We start from the raw sequence: 16569 nt of genomic DNA, 5'->3' as shown, positions 1-16569 counted from the left end.
CCGCCTGGGTTCAAAAGTTATCTCAAGGCCTTGTATTTCAACAGCCCACTTGATCATTCTACCGGATGACTCTATAGCAGTCATCGTACGCTTGAGCGGTTGATCTGTGTATACCACAACCGGATGTGCCAAAAAATAAGGCTTCAACCGCTTGACTGCTACGAATAAGGCCAACCCAAATTTTTCGATCATGGGGTACCGGAGCTCAGCATTTTTAAAGACATGGCTGATGAAGTACACCGGCAGCTGAATGCCGTCTCTCTCAGCGAGGAGAACGACACTAAGGGCGTGATCAGAGACGGCTAGGTACATGTACAGAACCTCCCGGGGTAGGGGGCTCACTAGCCTTGGCAAAGAATGCAAGTGCTGCTTAAGCCTTTGGAATGCCGCCTCTGCTTCTTCACCCCATTCAAACCTTGACCTCTTCCTGATTGCCTGGAAGAAATAGAGGCACTTGTCACCTGACCGGCTGAGGAACCTCCCCAATGCCGCCAGACAACCGGTCAACTTCTGGACCTCTTTTACAGTGCGGGGAGACTTCATGTCAATTACCGCCTGTATTTTTTCCGGATTAGCTTCGATGCCTCTTTGGTCAATCAAGAATCCGAGAAACTTCCCAGACTCAACACCAAATACGCATTTCTTTGGGTTAAGCATGACCCGGTGCCGCCTGAGTGTGGTGAAGGTTTCTCGCAGGTCTGCTAGGTGATCCGTCTGTAGCTTGGATTTGACTATCATGTCATCGATATACGCCTCTACATTCCTGCCAATCTGGTTGATAAAAACGGTGTTTATCATGCGCTGGAATGTAGCCGGTGCATTCTTCAACCCAAACGGCATCACCGTATAGCAGAATAACCCCTGATCAGTGACAAAAGCCGTCTTCTCCTGATCTTTCTTCCAGAGAGGTATTTAATGGAAGCCGGAATAAGCATCCATAAAGCTCATTAACGCATGGCCGGCTGTTGAGTCGACTAGGCTGTCAATCTTTGGAAGCGGGTAGCTATCTTTTGGGCATGCTTTGTTCAGATCTGTGTAATCCACACACATCCGCCAAGTACCGTTCGGCTTCTTTACTAGAACGACATTTGCTACCCAATCCGGGTAGTAGCATTGCCTAATGAACCCAGCATCCAACAGCTTTTTGACCTCAGCCGCTGCCGCTTGAGATCTTTCTCCACCATGATCCCTCTTTTTCTGCCTAACCGGCTGCTTTTTGGGATCTACGGCTAGCTTGTGGACAGCAAGATCCGGGCTGACGCCTGGCATCTCTTCCACTTCAAAGGCAAAGATGTCTTTGAATTCCTTCAGCAGCTGGAGCAAGCCTTCTCCCAACCGTTCGAAGGCTACCGTCCCGACCTTGACTGTTCTTTCAGGACGGCTGTCATCTAGGATGACATCAAGGCAGTCACCAGCCGGCTGAGGTCGTTGGTCATCTGACCTTTCCCCGGCTAGTGATTGCTATTTCTCCTTTTAGGGTTTAGAGTACACGTGTCAGCAGAGGATTGGAGCCCTGCTGACCAACGGCTGGATGCCACGTGTCACTAGGCCATTGGGCCACGTGTTTAGGGTATTTTTACCCCAAACATATATTATATATTGTTATTGCTTGATCACCTTTTATTGCATGTTTAAAGAGAATTGGTATTTGCAATCACGCTTGATAAGATAATTAATAATCTTGTTAGGTTAATTGTGATTATAATTCAAGTGATCGCCAATAATAGTTTATTTGTGCATTAATATTCAACCAACATAGATTAAACAAGTTTAGGGTTAATCCTATTGATTTCATGTTAGTCAGAAAGCGCACATGAATACGATCAGAATAAAGTAGAGGCCTATTATTAGGGCAGGTTCAATCTCTTTTAGGTTGGATTTGTACCTTCATCCCCGAACCCTATTTTGGTTCATGACCTTATGGAGTTGACGATCTCTTGGATCGTTAAGGGGTGTAACCTTCACCTCGTGAACGGTTTACAAGTTCCTTAAAAACTTGTTGGCGACTCTTTTGCTCTATCTTCTTCCCTTTTGGACGCCACCGTACTTTAGTGTAAGATCACAGTGGGGTTCAAGCTAGTGGGATTTTAAAGGCTTGAAACTATTCCCTACAGCCCCACCCTCCCCACTTCGTACCCGCCCCGTTCCCACCTCATACCCACGTCTATATATCTTTAAAAGCAAAATTATATACTTCTATACTACTTTATAAAATAATTACGTGAAATAAAATATTAATTATAATACTTTGTGTTTGGGGGTAAAAATACCCCCTATATGTGGACCAATGCCACCTCGACACGTGTTCGCAAGCTCAGCGCTCAATGAGCCAATTAGAGCATGACACGTGTCACTCAATGATAGAAGGGTTAAAATGGGCTTTAAGCCCACAACCCTAGAAACCGTAAAACGGTGGGAAGCCAATCTACTTAGGTAAAATATATAACCTAAGAGGCACATATCCCAATGCTCTATAAATACTGATCATTACATCAGTTTTAAGGGATCCAATTCTCTCTCCAAGAGCAATGCCCTCCAAAATTACTCTCCCTTCTCTCTACTTTTTCTCTCTAAAATACATTATTTCGGTCACTGACTTGATCGTCGGAGGCGGACCTCCGGCCCCCCGGGGTCCGTTGTTTTGCAGGTGATCGGGCCGTTCGAGTGTTGCATTGCGGATCTGTCTCCTGCGGGACGTACACTCCCTCCACTCGGGTACGTACAAAAAACCCCAAAACATTTGGCGCCGTCTGTGGGGAGACACATCTGTAATGGCACAACGTTAGTGGATCACCGACTCAAGGAGGGAGCCTCCTTTGGGAGGCATCAGGCGTCATGAGGCCTGATGTCTAGAACGGCAGTCGTCGTGAGGTTGAATGTCGAGAGTCAGGCGGCCAAAAAGGCCGGTCAGACTAAGTCATGCGTTTTTTAAGGTTAAAGGGCAATGACGTTTAATCTAAATTTTATTAGGGGTGAGACGGCTAAATTGGCCAACTCCTCTATTTAAATCCCTCGGTGGCATGCTACACAGCCGGATGCATACAGCCGGTATTCTACTCTATCTATAGATTCCACTAGTTTTGACAACTAGTGGAACAAGCTTATTTATCTTTTGTAAAAAGGAGAAATAAAAGAGTAAAGGTTTTTAATTAAACCAATAAAGTGTTGTTAAGCACTATCCTATGCATGCGGCAAAACCTGAACAATCCTCCTTCATTATCCATGAATGATGGGGAAGCTGCAACTTGTATAAATACAAGTGGCAATCTTTTCACTCAAGTAGCTGCCAAACGGCATTCTCATGTGCCGCATGAGTACAAGCCCACCAAAGCACAATTTTAAATTCATATTACTTATATTATAATCATTTTATAATTATAAAGGTAACAAGTTTAAACTCCACTCAAGGGACATTTTATCATAATAATTTGCATGAGAGCTTGGTGGAAAAAGTTGCCAGGCGGCAACAAACTATCAAATGGGGATTAGCTACGTACTCCACTTGTTTTAATAAGGGTAGCCGGCACCATTGAGCTGCTCCGCCATTGTGATACACAATCATTGTTATGATAGAGCTGCTCCATTTCTTCTTCTTGCCTTAACAAGTCAGACTCGACAATTTTTGCATCAAACATAGTCGGTCAGCGTTATTAAAAATGTCAGTCCGCCTGTGTTCAATTTAAATCTTGTACAAGCGGCAAGAAGTGTTTGGTGTGTTCTTGGGCTAAGTAGTAACATCAAAGCAAACTGCTGTGAGTATCAATAGGGTCAGCCGGTTACTATCATCAAGTTATTAACCGGCTGCAGCATTGGCTCATTGAGCTCGACTGACTCCAAACCGGCTGGGTCGTAATCAATCAATTCATATTTTTGCACCCCATACCGCCTGGGTTATAGCCAATTAAATTCGGCTGTAGCGGTTGCTTTGAACAATCTCAAAGTCGGCTGTGATGTGAGCTAGCAAGAGAGCTCGATTGTAAGCTTGCTCAAGCGGCAAATATGCCGACTTATATAATGGTAGTAAGGCGGCACTTAGAAGGTGGATACCTGAGTGATACAACCGGTCAGAGCTATCAACGGTGGCAGCTGGGGCTGCTTTATTCTTCAATAAAACCCAGCTGTAGGGGAAGCTTGGCTCGTAATTCAAGTCCGGTTGTGATGGCGGCCATATTCATCATTATTGCTCAAGCCTAATTGATTGTATAAATAAGAAGCAAGGCGGCAAGCGGTTTAATAAATTAATTGATAGTATCATGCGGCATTTACATGCGACAAGTGAGATACATTTCCATACTCCCAAGTTTTTGACAGCTATCAAAGTTTAATTTATTAAACTCCACATTCTACTCTTGAGTGGACTCATGAATAATTTAGGCGGTTGTAATGATGATCATAATAGAGCCGCCAGGATTGATCATTTGCAAGGTCGTGAAATCCAATAGGCTGGACGGTCATGACAGCCGATCAACTAATGAGAGTCCGTGGCGGTTCTGGGCCGGAGCAAGGTGGTCGACGGAACAGGGCCCCCAAATTTGAGGGGCCCCAAAATTTAGATATATATAATTAAGTTTGGCATAATATCCTGAAATTGCAGTTGATGTAGTGGTTAGATCAATTGCCTTGTGTATACAAGGTTTTGGGTTCGAGACATGCATCAAACAATTTTCTAATTTCTTGGCTTCGATTTCCTCAAATTCATTGAATGTAGTCAGTAGTCTTCCAAAAGCTCCACCCAAAAAATCAGATTTCTTTTTTCCCCAAAATTTTTCAATCTACTATTTCAATTCCAAAAAAACTCTTTATATTCTAAACTCTATATTTTTCATTTACTTTCTTTTATTATCTTCTTCATTTTCTTCAATTATTCAATCAGTTTTCAAAAATTTTCATCTCCCAAAATTATTTTTCCCTATATTAGTTCATAATTTCAACGGTTAAATCTTCAATTTGAAGATGAAATTAATTATTAAACCATTGTTAATCTCCCAATTTTTCCTATATATGCATTTTATTTACTCTTTCAATTTTACAAATAAAAAAGAAATCTTTAAGATAATCTTAAATCCAAAGTTCTTTTCAACTATTGTGAGTATAGGCTATAGCTAGTAATCGGAAAAAAATTCATCACAAACCTCTTCGGATTCATCCCGGTACGACTTTTTGTTAAATTTTAATATCTGGGTATGTTGAATTATTTCTTGTTGTTTAATTTAATTGCATTTTTCTGATTTTTATTAACTTTTTTTTGTTGAATTTTGTGGGTAGGATTGTGGGAGCAGAAAAGGCCCCATTTTAAAAAGTTGAACAAGGCCCCATAAATAATTTGCAATTTTAGCCCCGGCACTGATGAGAGTATTATGGGTGAAAGGGGTAAGGCAGCAATGATGGGTGTCAGACATAAGAACAACCAACAAGCCTTCAACTCCACATATACAAGCGGCATCATAAGCTATACCTTTGCACAGGTGGCATAGAAACCCGCATGTGTAATCAGAGCAAACCCATTTCTCGAGCAGCTTTCCCCATCAATTAAATCCGGCTGTGTGAGCAGATTGTCCCACCAATATACCCTGGCTGTAGTGAAATTTTTTCTCGTCACAAAAGCCGACTGTAGGTGCAGCTCTCCTCGCCAAGTTATCCCAGTTGCCAAGGCTCAATTGCTCGTCAAATATGCCCGGCTGTGGGATGCTTTGTTCATTTCAAATGCTCGTCAAATAAACCCGGCTAAAGGGTTATTTTGTTCACTAATTAAATCCGGCTGGAGGGAAGCTTTATACCTCAATCAAGCCCGACTGCCCTCAAACGGCTCTAGGGGCTGCTGCATGTATGGCTGCAATGGTCGTTTGGTTCATCCTCGAAGCTGGCCGCAAGCTGCAATATTCATCTATTATTAATCAATTAAACCGGCTGCCATGGTTGTCTTGTTCGACCTCAAAGTCGGCTTGCTTGATTGTTTTATTAACATAAGCGACAGCCGGCACCTGATCGTGATGGCTCATCATTTGAGAATGAGCACAAGCGGCATCAAAAAAATTGTTAGTTGTTGATGTCAGCCAGAACTTGATGATTGTTGTAACATGATGATTATGAGTATCATCACATGGTGATTATCAACGGGGAAACCGGTATTTGGTGCCCGGATGACCATGTCATGAAGAATTAACGGGTGTATCACCCCTTAAGCATCTTTTGTGCGTGAAGCTATTTGGGCTACCATGCAAAATTGCAGATCATTATTATGATTTCCAAAAAAAAAATAGAAAAAAAAAGAAAAAAAAGAAAAGAAAAAAAGTGCAACACTTAGTATATAATATACATGTGTAGCATATTTAAAGATTACAAGCCACATACAACACTTTGACAACAATCTGCTGTCATGTGGCACTTGTTGTTATATGATAGAGAAATAATACAGCTCACTCAATAGCTTGCTTGGAGTTTTCTTAAGGCGGACAAACGGCATCGAAGCCGGCTGTGCCTAAACGGCTGTGGGGCTGCATTATGCCTCAATAAGGACCGGCTGCAGTGATTGCTTTGTTCATCAATTAATTTCGGTTGAATAATGGAGGTAACAATATGATTTGATTTGATTCCCTCCAATGATATTAATGCATTAAGATAGTAATGATAGTCTTCATTATTATTGTTATTATTGATTCATTGATTGAATTTCAATATAATCTGACGGACCGTCCAAACTCCAATATTAAACTAAGTTTGAAACTTAGTAGCTAAACTAACGTCCAAGTGACGTGAGGCCAATGGATGGATAATAAACTAAGTTTGAAACTTAGTAGCTAAACTAATAACGTCCAAGTGACGTGAGGCCAATGGCCGGATAATAAACTAAGTTTGAAACTTAGTAGCAAATTCAACGTCTGAGTAACATGCGGTCAATGACCAGATAACTAAGCTAGGCACAAAACCGCTTAGTGGCTATACAGCCGGTCTCAACCTAGACCAGATGCCAATGGCCGGATGGTTGCTTTTTTCATAAAATCGCCTGTCCTAACATGGACAATGGCGTCCGGCGACACCCCTTCGGGTGCGATCGTCGCATAGAGCAGCCTACCTGCTTGCTCTACGTACCTATGCAGACGACAAAGATTGAACGACCAAATTGGTCAACTCATAGCCGTTTGACCAGAACAGTCTAAAGAACAACTAAGTTTTCGGAACACCGGTTGTCCTAAGACATCAGTCGGTGATCGATCGAAGTTCTTACTTAGGCTTTTCATTCCAAAATTGCACAGACTCTCCCATTGGGGCAAAAAGAGTTGTGCAATGGCTATAAAACCGTCTTGAAAAAGACATGAGGCCAATGGCCGGATGGTTATACATTTTTGTAAATTTGTCTGCTCCAATGTGAAATATGGCGTCCGGCGACACCCCTCCGGTGCAATCGTCGCAGAAAGCACTCTATCGTTTGCTTTACGTACACATGCAGGCGGCAAAAATTGAACGACCTCATTGGTCAACTCATAGCTGCCTGACTTGGGTAATCTAAAGAACGACCAAGTCATCGGGAATCGGATGTCCAAAAGACATCAGCCGGTGACCGATCGAAGTTCTAACCTATATTACCTTCCGAAATTATACAAGTCCTCCCAATGGGATAGAAGGACATTGTAAGTATAATTGGATTACAAACACCCCAGGCGGCCATTTGCCTCCTGTCCTGAAGAGCCAGGCGACCATTTGTCTCCTGCCCCAAGCGGCCATTTGCTTCCTGCCCTATGAAGAGTCAGGCGGCCATTTGCCTCTTGCCCCCAGGCGGCATTTGCCTCCTGCCCTATGAAGAGTCAGGCGGCTATTTGCCTCCTGCCCTATCAGGCGACCATTCCCCTCCTGCCTTATAGGATGTTAAACGTCTCAAAAATATTCTAAGTCACCCAAAGGTCATATGACCACCATAGTGGGGCTAAAAGAAATAAAAGTTGTCATCTGTCTAGTTCAGGCGGCAATCATTATTATGATTGATTAACTTAGAAAATATCATACCATTTAAGGTGACGACCCATTTGATACCTCCTAACCGTCTGGGCGATGACCCAGAAGTTTTTACAGACCAGGAGGATGAAGATCCTCAGGTCGAAACCTATACAGCCGATGATGGCTCTCTGATAACCAAGCGCATCCGGCCCAGAGAGACTCTGGAGCGCGGTGCCTCCCAGGCGGGTGCAAATTGACCCCCTAGGCAGCCGGAAGGGGAAACCCATACGGCAGCTGGATCAGCACCCGTCACCCGAGACGAACTCATGAGATTCATGACAAGTTTCAAGGGTGAAATTAAAGAACTGATAACTAAGAGCCGGGCTGGCCCAAGTAGGGGTCAGACGATCAAGAAGACTCCTCTGGAAAAGGGGAAATCAGTTAGAGATCGGCAGCCCACTCCTCATCCAAAGGAGAAGGCAGCCGGGACCATTAATTGGTCCAAAATTCTTCTTCCTAAGAGGAATACCAACAATACCCGCCGGACCCAGCAACCGGTGAGAAGTAAAAAATCAACTCTTGATGCCCGGGAGATCATCAACCGGAAGAGAAATCAACAATTTTCTGAGTCGGCTTCTACGTCGAATTTTCCAGACATCTTCAACAATTCTTCTGCAGGGAATGCACTTTCCTTGCATGAGAGTCAGACAGGCGGTAATACCGTCCACTCTGGCCCTCAGATGATCGGGACTGCACCATATGTACCTTCTCAGGTCTACGGTCAGTACCCACCTTACTATATGCAGCCGACCTTCTTCGGAGGTCAGGCGACATATCACAATGTCCAGCCACTGGACTGGCAGCTCCGTCCGCTTCGCCTGGGTGAACAACCTTCTGCGTTCACCCGGGAGATAACCGAGGCAGCACAACCGGCCAAGGTTAAAAATGTGTTGGTAGGTACCTATGATGGTACCACCAACCCAGAAGATCACCTCATGGCTTACACCAACCTCATGTACTTACAGGGGTTGGATGATGCCGCTTGGTGTCGATGCTTCCCGGCTACATTGAAGGGCATTGCCCAACAATGGTTTGGCAACTTGCCAGCCGGGTCCATTGATAGCTTCAAGAAGCTAGCCTTCTTGTTTTCCAGCAACTTCTCCATGAACATCCCTGCTAAGAAAACGAGCCTTGATTTGAGCACCGTTAAGCAGGGTGAGAGAGAAGGGCTACACTCATATGTCAAGTGGTTCAACCTGGTCAGAATCCAGATCCAGGGACTGTTTGAAGAGGTAGCATTTACAAACTTTTTCAAAGGTCTGAGAGACGGGTCAAACTTCAAGTTTGACCTCGTCAGAAAAGGGGCATTCACGCTACAGGCGGCCCTGAGGGAGGCGGAGAGCTATATTCAGGCTACCGACCTCTGCACCCCTAGTGGTCAGTCGGACTCCAAGAATTCTGACAAACCAAAAGAAAGCCGGTCTGCTCAGCCGGCCAACAAGAGAGAAGAGAGCAAAAAGAGAAAAGAAGTTTGGGCGGTTAGTGATTCTGACCAGCCGTCCCAGAAGAAAAAGAGAGAGTTTAAGTCGTACGTCCCCAAGTACGAGTTTAACAAAGACTGCAACTCCATCCTCATGGAGGTAAAGGACCGGCTGTCTATGGACAAGCCAAATCCAATGAAGAGTTCCGTCCAGTCACGGAACAAAAATAAATTATGTCAGTTCCATGAGGAGGTCAGCCATGACACCAACGACTGCTTCAGTCTTCAGCGGGCGTTGGACCGTCTGGCCGACAAAGGGCTGCTAAATTCCTACATTTCTAAGTCCCCAGCCGGGGCAAAGAAGAAGAACAAGGGTCAGTCCTCCAAGACTACCCACCAGCCTGCTAGTAGCTCGGATACCGACAAGGAGCCGATCTACACAATAGCAGGCGGGTTCTCATGTGGTGGCCCTACCATCCGGGGCACCAAGAGCCATCTTCGAAAGATGGACAAAGATGATGATGAACAGGCGTCTGCTAGCTCCTCCTTCCCAAACGTCCTGATCACTGAGAAGGACCGGGGAAGCGTCCGCCGTCCGCATGATGACCCGATTTTCATTGAATGTAAGGTTGCCAACCAGCTGGTTGGACGGATCCTTATTGACACCGGCAGCTCATCAGAGATCATCAGCCTTCGGTGCCTGCAAAAGCTGAAATACAATGTTAGCAGCATGCATCCGGTCACCCACCCCTTGGTTGGTTTTGGGGGTGGGATGGACTACCCAGCCGAAATAATTGACTTACCCATCCGGCTGGGAGAGAAAGGTCAGGGACGACATCTTGTCGTCAGATTTTTGGTCATTGAGGAGTTGACCGCCTACAATATTATCCTTGGCCGGCCAACCCTCAACGAAGCCAAGGCGGTAATCATCCCGTCTCTCATGCTCATCAAGTATGAGAGGGATGACGGCTCTGTTGGTTCCTTGAATGGGGATCAGAAGACGGCCCGAGAATGCTACCTCTCAGCCGTCAAAGATATTGTGGCCCCAGACGGCCAGGAACCAATAGACCTTGACAATGTCAAGGATGCCGACCCAGTACCCGCCCTACCAGTAGTCGGGAAGAAAAGAAAAGCGCCTCTGCTGGTGGAGGTGAAGAAAGAGAAAAAATAGCAATCACTGGCCGGTGAACGGTCAGACGAGCTCCGTCCCCAACTGATCTCGCCTTGGATGACAGCCGTCCAAAGCGTATTGTAAAGGTTGGGACGTGTAGACACCCATTTGTGTCTCCCCAAAACCAAACCCAGTGATGAGTACCTTTAACGTCGAATCATAATCGAATGAAATGAAAGTGTGGAAAGGTTTAGTGTTTCGGAAAGTTTTATTTTCTTTTCTTTTCTCTTCTCTCTGTTTTTGAAAACTTCATTTTAAGAAAACAGCCAATCCAGTTTGGTTGGTCCATGATATGGGTCCAATAGTGGTGTAGTTGGATGGGGCTTGCAAAGACCTTTCCAAAGATATATTATAAGCCCAATTCCGATGAATATTGAGGAAGTTATGGCCAATTTACTAAACTGGGCCCGGTTTGAGTTTTAAGTACGGCCCAATAATCTAGGGGAGAGCCTAATATGATTTATCATTCCTAATGTAATTAGGAATGGTTTTGGCCTTCTAGAACATTCTAGAAGGTTCTCATCATTCTTAATTCAATTAGGATTCTTTAGAGTTTTAATTAGATCAAATAGCATTTTCGACTGAAATTATATTATTTTATCTTCCAGTACGGGAATTTTATCAGAATTTCGAAAACGCGTTAAAAGGCGGTTTGGCGTCCAACCCCAGGCCTTGGCGCCTGGAACCAGGATTGGCGCCAGACGCCAGCCATTGGCGCCTGGCGCTAGCCACTGGTCCTGGCGCCAATGAGCCAGGGTTGGCGCCAAGGTGGCTCTGTGGTCTTCAGACTCTGTTTTGATAAATTATCTTTTTTTGGCTGATTTTCTCTATAAATATCGTATCAAAACTCCGTTTTCATGGACAGATTGTCAACACGAATACACCAACTATCTACATCTATTAATCAATTCTCATCAATTCTCTTCATTCATCATCTTTTGTTCAATCATCAATAACATTGATTCTTTAGTATTCTTTTCTATTTTGCTTTTTAATACAAAATTCCGCATTCACTAGATCTTGATACACCTAGCCATATTCGAAGTCGCCTTCGCCCTAGACGTGAAAGGTTTTTTAATTTTTGAGGGTTTGGTCCCAAATCTCTCTTTCAATTATTTAATTTAATTGTTTTGATTATTATTTTCCTTGAAGTTACTAACGTGTGTATTTTGTAATTAGAAAGAGGTACGAGGCATCCAAGTAAGTATTTTATTGATTTATTGATTTTATGATGTAGACATCATGTTTATATTGTTATTATGATATTCCTAGTATCATGTCTAGGGTGTCTTTAATATCAAGCATGATTAAAAGTACGATGCTTCCTATGTTCTTTCTAACATTTATGATTATGATTGATGATGATTATTTATTATGTTGCTTGACACATATTATATATTGTTATTGCTTGATCACCTTTTATTGCAGGTTAAAGGGAATTGGTATTTGCAATCACGCTTAATAAGATAATTAATAATCTTGTTAGGGCTAATTGATTATAATTCAAGTGATCACCAATAATAGTTTATTTGTGCATTAAATTCAACCAACATAGATAAACAGGTTTAGGGTTAATCCTATTGATTGTATGTTAGTCAGAAAGCGCACATGAATACGATCAGAATAAAGTAGAGACCTATTATTAGGGCAGGTTCAATCTCTTTTAGGTTGGATTTGTACCTTCATCCCCGAACCCTTATTTGGTTCATGACCTTATGGAGTTGGCGATCTCTTGGATCGTTAAGGGGTGTAACCTTCACCTCGTGAACGGTTTACAAGTTCCTTAAAAACTTGTTGGCGACTCTTTTGCTCTATCTTCTTCCCTTTTGGACGCCACCGTACTTTAGTGTATGATCACAGTGGGGTTCGAGCTAGTGGGATTTTTAAGGCTTGAAACTATTCCCTACAATTTTTGGCGACTCCATTGGGGAGGATTTCTATTTTAATTCCTGAATTTGTTTCGGCAATGATATAGAATGAGTGGATGAGACTCGAAAAGTTCTAAGTATTTCATGTGCGTAATTTTGATTAACATTATTGTCATATGCATAAAAAGGTTCTCATTGGAAAGACCATCCATAATGAGTCAAAAAACATAGGATTTTACACGTAGGAAATTTGAGAAATGTCTTTCACAAGTAGGACTGAAGTAACACCGCGCGAAACTGGATGATTTTATCGAGCACAGAAAGCTGCTGAGGCATGTGGGAAGTAACGTCAGGGGCCAGAGCTTGGCGCCAAATTTTTAGCCGTAGCGCCAGACGCCAGTATTGGTGCCAGGCGCTACAGTTAAAAGTTGGCGCCAGTCTCTGTTTGCTGGCGCCAATTTCCCCCAATACCGAGCCAGAAATATGCGTTCTAATTTCGACCGGTTTTTCGTATTGTTTGCTCGATCCTGCTTCCTAATTGAATTTTTTCTCACTTTTCTGAAACCCATATGTGTTCTACATATGGACATAACCCTCTGGGAATTCATGCTCTATCTACTCGATTGAACGCTCCTGGCAACAAAGGGTACATCTGAGATGTTGAATTCACCAAACCATGGAAGTGAGTTTTTTCCTAAAAAACTCGCGGTGTTCTATCCACACGCGTTAACCCTTCACGGTTAGACTTCTACGCGGTGCATCTGAACAATTAACCATGGACCCTGTTTCAGGGTTTTCTGATGTCCTGCGGGAGAGTTACAATTCCGAGACTGGAACCGGACGCCTGTACCTGCAAAATAACGGAGACTCCTGGGAGCTCCGCCTCCAACGGTCAAGTTAGTACCTGATTAAGGAGTAATTAACGCGGAAATTAAAGTAATAAGGTCTCTCTAGGTGAGAGTGTTTAATGTAGGTAATCTGCTTTGTTAGCGAGATCAGCCGGTTATTAGTGTGTTCCGTAATGTTTCTGTTCTGTTCCCCCCCCCCCTTAATGAGGATTAAGGGAGGTATTTATAACCTTGGGAAACGTGCCCATCCTAGGTTTAGGTAAACCTAGGGCCGATTGGGCTTCCCTCGGAAGTTGGGCCTGGGTGGCCGGTTTTTCCATTTGGCATGGGTGGACACGTGGCGTGTCTCAATTGGTCCGTAGAGGACGTATCTGTGATTGACACGTGGCAGGCTCCTATTGGCCTACGTGGAGGACACGTGGCGGAACCTGGTTGGTCCACTTGTTAGACGGTGATTGGTGGATAAAAATCCCCTAATCATTTGCCCCTCACAGGTGGCACGTGACTGGTCACGTGTCACCTGTGACAGGTGCCACACGGTGACAGGCGACGGCCTGCTACAGGTGTCACCTTGCAAATGGCCGAGAGATTTTCCCGCCCAAATTTTGAATTTGGAAGCGACCCTTCGCCTTCTCACTTTGCCTATATAAGGAAGTGCTGACTTCGGTCATTTTCACATTTGAGAACTTTGCGAGAACATTCGGACCCCTGAACTTGCTCTGACATTTCGGACCTTTTCTGCCTACCGCCTGTTCTGACAAGCCGACTGCACAGGATTTTCAGAACTTCATCAACCGTCACTCGTTCAGGTAACTGTCAGTTCTCTTACTCTTAATTTTTCTTTTTATTTTTTGAAATGGCACCACGGAAGCACACGACACGACCTAAGTTAGTGATCAGCCGGTCACCGGGGACGGCTGAATCTAGGACTAGGAGTGCCGCCTGCCCTTTTCTGGACCCATCTTTGCCCATTATACAAAGTCCGACTGTATCTGTGTCTATGCAGAACGTGATGGCCAGAACAAAAAAGACTGCTATGATCTCAAACTCGGACGGCTCCTCCCAAAGGGTGCTCATTAGTGAAACATCTGACCAGGCGCCAGATGTAGAAGTGAAACGAGGCGGCTGCCAAGCCGACAGTTCTGAGGGAGGGGTCAAGGTGGTCCCTTCCCATTTCACCGTTGATATGTCTAATTTTCCTCCTGCTCCTTCTAAGGGAGAGGAGGCGGGCCCCTCTGGGAGAGGGGAGGAGTCGTCCTCTTCGGACTCGTCAGAGGACGAGTCCGAGTCCAGCTCTTCTGGCCACGCTTCTCCAGGCTCAGAAGAAAGAAACAGCCGCCTACAAGAGGCGAGGCTTTCTCATGCAGTTGAGAAGGGGGGCAATTGGGCGGAGCCGTCCGCCTCTTACAGAGAGGAAAACACCCCCTACTACTGCACGGTACCCCGGGGCCGGATCGCGGCCATGAAAGACAAAGTGGAGAGATTTATAGCTAACCACAGAATGGGCCCCAGATTTTTACTGTTCGTGCCGGATCCAGAAGACACTGTCGTCTGGCCGGCTGGTACCAGCTATGATGGCGGCTGCTTTGGCTGCTATGAGGCGGCCATCAAAGCTGGACTGCGCTTCCCATTACATCCGGCTGTTCAGCGGATTTTAGATGTGTATGATTTGGGGTTATGGCAGTTAGCCCCTAACTCTTGGGTAAACGTACTCGGCTATGTGGCCGGGTGCGAAATGTACGGGGTGGAGCCAAGCTTTGAGGCTTTCGCCCATATGAACTATCTCAGCCGGACCCCTAAGTCGGGAGGTACCGGCTGGTATCAATTAACAAGCCATAGGGGCTACCTCATGACGAGAGGTAAGGCGAACAAATGGAAGGATTGGCGGAACACCTTCCTTATCATCGAGGGTTCAGACACGGAGCTGAACAAACGCTTTAACAAGTGGAATAGGGATCCGCCTCTTCTCGTAGGCGGCCGCAGCATGCCGCCTGTTCCCCCAAAGGCTAAAAAAGAGATCCTAGACAAAGGACTCTTCAAAGTAGAGACTAGGGTGAACTCTACTTCAGGGGTACGAGAGCAAGTACCCCTAAACTCCGTCCCGAGCTTCAAGTGGCTCTATGACGAGTACTTTTTGGCCGCCTGTGGCCTCAGCAGTCGGTGCTCTAGAGGTAGCCGGCCTGACAAATACTCTGTTTTTTCACGCCTTGTTTACTTGGGATTTTTACTAACTTTGCTGTTTATTTTTTGCAGCTGACGCCATGAGTAAAATAACAGCATCCAAGACTGCGGCGGCCATGTTGCGGGCCTCTCTCATGCAACAGTCTTGTACCGACTCCCCCAACAAGGGGGCACCCTTGGTAGGCCTCGAAACTCTTCCTCTTTTAGGAGTTGTTGTCTTATGCATATACTAACTCTTTTTTTTTTCAGTCGGGCACTCCAAGAGCTTCTTCCTCGCAACAGCCGGACCCCAAGGCCCGGAGGACGACTGTTGCAAGCTCTCCTGGGTCTTCCAGGAAAACAGTGGCGGCTGAGAAGCAGCCGGCCACTTCTTCTAAAACTCCGGCGGGGCCGCCTAGAAGTATGGACAATTACTTGTAAAAACTTTTACACTTGCTTCCTTCTTGACTAGGTCTAACTTGCTTTTTTACGCTTGATGCAGCCGGCCCTCAGGAGCCTGACTTGGTAGAGGTAGCCAAGTCCATGATCAAAACAGTTCCTCCTTCTGAAAGGGAGGCGGTCAGGGGTGTCGGCACCCTTGACCTTGATGGGATTGCAGGGGTCCTTGCTGAGGTATACTTGGCATATTTTTGAGTATTTGAATTCCAGGACGCCTGTTTTCTTGTTGTTTGGAAACTGACGCCTGTTCCCCTTTTTACTTAGGCCCTGCTCCGAGTGAACGGCCTTCGCAAGCCGCTTGATCGGAAGAACAAAGAGGTAAAGGCTGCAAAAGCTATGGCCGCCTCTAACTGTGATAAGGCAATGTTTCAAATTGCCCAAAATGAAGTTCTGACAATTGATATTCTTTATTATCAGGCGCAGGCTGCCGCCGCTATCCGGGCTCAGTTAGAGGCGGCCCAGAAGAGGAACAGCGAGCTGGAGGAGACCGTCTCCAATCTCAAGGCCGAGCTTAAACCTCTCCGCCAAAAGATACTCTCATACGATGCCATGGAGAAATCCTTGGCTAATGTAAAGGAACGCCTGGTGACCCAGGAGAAGAGTCTAACTAAAGAGCTCTCGGAGAAGGCTGAGCAAGAGAAGAGAGAGCTT

Source organism: Chenopodium quinoa, unplaced genomic scaffold (assembly GCF_001683475.1).
Source record: "Chenopodium quinoa cultivar QQ74 unplaced genomic scaffold, ASM168347v1, whole genome shotgun sequence".
Lineage (NCBI taxonomy): Eukaryota > Viridiplantae > Streptophyta > Magnoliopsida > Caryophyllales > Amaranthaceae > Chenopodium > Chenopodium quinoa.
The sequence above is the reverse complement of the archived record's forward strand: the minus strand, read 5'-3'. Positions refer to the sequence as shown.